The following is a 5,584-nucleotide window of genomic DNA, read 5'->3' as shown; positions in this document are numbered from 1 at the left end:
TTTTGGGCATGCCCGAAGCTTGGAGGGTTCTGGCAGCGGTTTGCCAAGGCAATGTCCAAGGTGCTAGGTACGCGGATGGTGCCGAGTCCAGAGGTGGCGATCTTTGGAGTGTCAGAAGATCCGGGAGTTGAGGGAGTGAAAGATGCCGACGTTCTGGCCTTTGCCTCCCTGGTAGCCCGGAGACAGATACTTTTAATGTGGAGGGACTTGAAGCCCCCGAGTGTGGAGACTTGGGTCAGTGACATGGCTGGGTTTCTCTAGCTGGGGAAAATAAAGTTTGCCTTGAGAGGGTCAATGCTGAGGTTCTCCCGGAGGTGGCAGCCGTTCGTCGACTTTCTCGGGAAAATTAAAATGTCAGCAGATGCAGCATTCTGAAGGGGGGGAGGGGGGTAGGCGCAATATGGTTCAGGGACGTACAGAAGGGGTTGGGTGGGAAATGTCTATTTTACCATGTTGTTGTTTATGTTATTATTATTTTGTTTGTTATTGTTATAAAAATTTTGAAAATACTTCAATAGAAATTTTTTTTTTAAAACAAATAAATACCTTGGGACATTTCAGAATGTTAAATGCACCAAATGAATATAAGCTGCTGTTATACTTATCATGACCAAGGATGGGAATTTCTAATACCCGGAGGCCTCATGATCTTGGCCCGAAAAGGGCTCAATGTATGGTAGCAGATTTATGCTTGCTGAGATCAGGGTCACTTGCTGATCCAGCTCTGGATGTTGTGACCACCTGAACTTCTGCATAATTGACACTAATTTTTAAATTACTTTTAATGCAACCCACTCTAAAAGAGACTGTCTGGTTGCCTGGGTGGCACTGCCAGACTGGCAGGGACACAGCAAGTGTGCCAGGCCGACAGTGCCAGGATGCCCACATGCCAGGTTGGCAATGCCAGGAAGTGGGCCCGGGGGGGCCTTGCCAGGTAAAGGGGGTAAGGGGAGATTCCCAGGGCCTCTCCAAGGTTGCGGGTGGGTCACAAATGACAAGGGGGCCGGAAAGGGTGGGGGGACAAAATCGGAACACTTTTCCAAAATGGTGCCCCGATCTACAAGGAGCCTTTCCTGCTGGCAGGCTTAAACACTCTAAGTACAGCCTCAGTGGAGGCAATCACCCCGAGGCCAAAAAAACCCAGCAAAGTGCCATTGAATAGCAAGTTCTTTCTCCCCGCTGCAGCCTTCGAGAAACACCCTGCCAAACGCACCCGAAACCGCATATCGAAATTTTTCGGATGAATCGCGTCCTACATTTTCTTTCCAGGGGTGGAAATGAGGACCCCTCGGCATCATACTTTCTGACCCCACTGCAAGGTCAGGTACCCCAGAAGTATTTCTAATGCCAGAGCACTCAACGGTAGGCAATGCGGGAGCCTATTAGTGACCCTGTGAGCTTTGGGGGCTTTTCTACAAGCAAGTTGCAAGGAAAAGAGATTGGGAATGAATTCTCCGCCAGTGGGATTCTCCATTCCGCTGGCAACGCACCTTCACCCGTGGGTTTCCCAGCAGCGTGGGGTGGCCACAATGTGAAATCGCATTGGCCGACTGCAGGGGCAGAGAATCCCGCTGTCAGCACGCCGCCGAGGAAAGCGTGGCTGGGTAGGAGGAATGTTTCAGGTATGTTAATGCTTGAGCTAGTCTGCCATACTCCAAACCAAACAAGCTCCACCATAAAAGTAGGTTTTTAACTGTCATTTGAACAAGTAAAATCACAATCAGAAATGATGGGCGTTGACTGTAGAAATAAAAACAGCTGATGCCTAACCGTGCCCAAGCAATGATAAACTTTCAATGCTAAGGGCAAGGTCTATGGCCCACTTTTTCCACCATTCCCATGAAATGAATTAAAAGAGCTGGCTGCCATTCTCTGCTAGTAATTGACAGGCTATCCTGCTGGTTTTACATTTGATATGCATCAATTTACTATGAGATGACTGTTCATCTGTGAAGTAATCAGCAGGCCTATTAATTTTATCACTTTCAGTGGGCGTTTCACATTCCTGAGGTCCTGCCTGAGGGTCACGTTCTCACATCCATGCAGGGTCTGTTTCCCGTAGCGCACATCAACATTGAAAAGGCCCAAACGCCACTTTGAATATCTATTTCACCCTCACAACTTTAGGTCAGTAATTTCATGTGGTGAATATATATAACATATACATCTTTAGCAGATGAGATTTTTAATAATTAAACTCATGAATTATATAGTTCTCACAAGGTAAATGATCGATTAGGCACATCTCTGCAGTGTGTAGCAGATGTATCACACTGCTCGTATTTTGCTGAAGCAGGATATTTAACAGTATCTGCCATCGGACCTGCGATTGCATGTTTAGGATTTGAAATGTTTTGTATGAAAAGTTGCTGAAAGTGAGAGCTAATAACGACCATAAATGAGAGGAGATGACGGCTGAGTGCTGCTGGAACCTTCCGGCCTACGGACCTAATGCTGTAAAGTGCTTTTCAAGAAGCAGTTAGATATAGCACTTGGGGCGAAGGGGATCAAAGGATATGAGGGGAAGGCGGGATCAGCCATGATCATAATGAATGCTCGAGCAGGCTCGAAGGGCCGAATAGCCTCCTCCTGATGCTATATTCTATATGTGGGATTATCCTGGGTGACTGGTTTTTTCAGCAGGTGCAGACAGGATGGGCCAAGTAGCCTCTTTCTGTGCCTTAAACGTTCTGTCATTCTACAACAGTGTCTCAATGAGGGAAATTGGGCAACTGGAACTGGAGGAAACAGGGAAAGCAACTATGCATTAAAATCAAAGCAAGATACTGCGGATTCTGGCGATCAGAAATAAAAACTGTAAGTGCTGGAAAAACTCAGCAGGTCTGACAGCATCTGTGGAGAGAAACAGAGTTAACGTCTTGAGTCCAATATGGCTGGGGTTCCAAAGATCGGCTGAGTTTTTCCAGCATTCTCTGCTTTTAGTAAAGCCACTGTGCATCTCCTTATCCAATGATATTGGCGAATTGTGAGATAAATAGGACAATGACAGAAGGAAATGTAAATTAGATTGGGTGAATTCAATGTCAATTGCTTTTTATTTGTTCATGAATTGTGCTCGTTGCTGGCGATGCTAGCTTGTATTGCCCATCTGTAATTGCCTTGGAGAAAGTGGTGGTGAGCCACGTTCTTGAACAGCTGAAGTCCATGTAGTGTAGGTACACCTACAGCGTTGTTAGGAAAGCAGTTCCAAGATCTTAACCCAGTGACATTGAATGGTGATACAGTTCCAATTCAGGATGATGTGTGGCTTCGAGGGAAACTTGCAGGTGATGGTTTTCCCACGCATCTCTTTCCCTTGTCCTTCGAAGTGGTGGAGATCAAGGGTTTGGAAGGTTCTGTCAAAGGAACTTTGGTGAGTTACTACAGTGCAGTTTGTAGATGGGATGCATCTGTTAAGCAAATAAAAGTGCTGCTTTTGCCCCAATACCTTATTTTACAGCATTCATAGGCTACAATGATTTGAAAGTCAAGGCTTTCTCATGTCACGGATATACCTTTGAGCTGCCAAATAAATTTATGTTCAATTGTACCCAATGCACTCCATGTTCAGGGGCAGTTGGGCCTGACAACCAGGTCAAATTGGATGATTTATCCTGGGGGGGGGGGGGGGGGGGGGTAGGCGGGGATGGGGTTGGCACAAGGATTCATTCAGGTTATGTCTTCAGTTCCTTGTCATTATTGTACACCTGCGGATGTGCTTCCCACTGAGCAGAATGTAATTTATTGGCTACTTTTAAAAAGGTTCAATCCTACTCTGCAAAGGTGGGGAAATGGAGGAGGGGGAGGGATGCATGTACGTGATGGACTGAAAGAAAGGAGTGAAGACAATTTGAGCAATTGTTAAGTGTCTAAAAATAGAAGGAAGCTGGCCTTAAAGTTCCGCTATGCCTCCATGGAAGCCATGCAGAGCAAAGTGATGGCTAGGATGGGTACATTGTTCCCCATAAGTAGCATGAAGAAACATTTTGCCATAGCCAAGTAGGCATGGATGGAGATGTCAAGGGAATTACACAATGGCAATATAACACCGCAAACTTGAACATGGTGCAGAAAAAGATTCAATTATCTGACTAGGTGAGGAAAGGTCGGCACACCTCTTCTTTAACCATTTCCTGCCACGCATCTCCTTCCAGTTCTGATTATGCTTTATCATGTAAAACACTTCTCTCTTCTGAATCACCTTCCTCAGCAACAGCTGCTACAGGTGACTGCACTGTATTTCATCCTGACTCCTTACACATGCTGAACTCCTGCATCCTCCCTCCAGTCCTGCTAATAATCTTATGCTAACCCTATTCTTAGTGGACCTCCTCAAATTACACTGTAGTCACTACCTACAATTGAATAACACCCCACTATTACATTTGCCTGATTCTCCTTTTCACCTCATGTACTATATCCAGTGAAGCAGCACACCCTCACTAGTCACTCGTGTTCCATCCTACCCCATTTGCACAAGAAGAAATTGCATACCTCTAGTGATGGGGTCAGAATTGTTTGGGGATCCACAGACTTTGTAGCTGACTCCAATCGGTAAAACTGGAACCAGCAACGTCCTCGGCTTAGGTGACTTCAATGCAGCAACTGGGTTGGCCATTGCTTCATGTGGACATGTATATTTTCTCACGACTATCACCAAATCTTCAATACTCGTCTTTCCTCCAGCACCTTCATATGAGCTGCACGAACGCCCGCCCTCAAAGGAAGAAGTAAATTCTTCGGAGGAACGCATCTCTCCTGAATGGTGTCCAACCCCATCCTGTCATCTCCTCCAGCCTGCAGGACCGATGTGCTGATGTTCCAGCGGAGCGAGATTAGTGGAATGGGCAAACCACCTGCACAACTCTGTCAGGAACCATTCCTGCCATTTCAGGTTAGTGGGGTGGGTGGAGGTATTAAAATTGGGGACATTTATTTTGAACAGGGACACATAAAGTAAGCTCATATCACTTCTGCCATTTAATCATCGTCTATTTTCTACTTAAGTACTTTACAGGAAATTCAATATCACTGTTATTCTTTTCTTTGACATTGTTCTATAACTTGTTTCTTTAAAATAATAATCCCTCTATTGTTTTCAAAGACGCTGTCTGAGTGGCTGTGGGTTTTCGGGATTTTGCTGATCTGGTTTAGAATGTGGAAGCAGTTTGATTGGGTTAGTCTTTGTCCAGTTGGAGATTACACATTACCTCGGTGCTTAGTCAAGCCAGAAATTTATAGCAGAGTCCAGTTGCGTGAGGTACTACAACGAGGCAGAGTTAAATCACAATGGTGATTTATTAACAGAGGAAGAACTCCCAGGTTTACCCATTACCCGGGTCCGCACCCTGGCACCTGATAGACTCAGGTTCGCGTGCTCTGTCCCCATAGGTTCCGGGCGGGTCACGTGGCCTGTGGAGGATCGCCCCTTAAAGGGGTCACGCTATTACATTATCTCCCGCCTTACGTTCCCTTACAATTTCACAAAAAAAGCTCTTATATACAACTGTGTAAAGTTAAATAGAATTAAGCCATCCCCTGTAAAAGACTCTTCATCATGCGCTGAAATATGGCGCAGGGAGAT

At 45.6% G+C, this 5,584-nt stretch overlaps 1 long non-coding RNA gene across 1 annotated transcript; it reads right to left on the bottom strand.

The window, feature by feature from the left end:
- Positions 1–2,168: 2,168 nt before the first annotated feature.
- On the bottom strand, positions 2,169–4,759 carry LOC140410563 (uncharacterized). The gene is made up of 2 exons (XR_011940687.1): positions 4,495–4,759; positions 2,169–3,356 (listed from the first exon to the last, which is right to left on the bottom strand). It is a non-coding gene; the product is annotated as an uncharacterized lncRNA (long non-coding RNA).
- Positions 4,760–5,584: the final 825 nt, after the last annotated feature.

Source organism: Scyliorhinus torazame, chromosome 4 (assembly GCF_047496885.1).
Source record: "Scyliorhinus torazame isolate Kashiwa2021f chromosome 4, sScyTor2.1, whole genome shotgun sequence".
NCBI classification, from domain to species: Eukaryota; Metazoa; Chordata; class Chondrichthyes; order Carcharhiniformes; family Scyliorhinidae; genus Scyliorhinus; species Scyliorhinus torazame.
The sequence above is the reverse complement of the archived record's forward strand: the minus strand, read 5'-3'. Positions and strand labels throughout refer to the sequence as shown.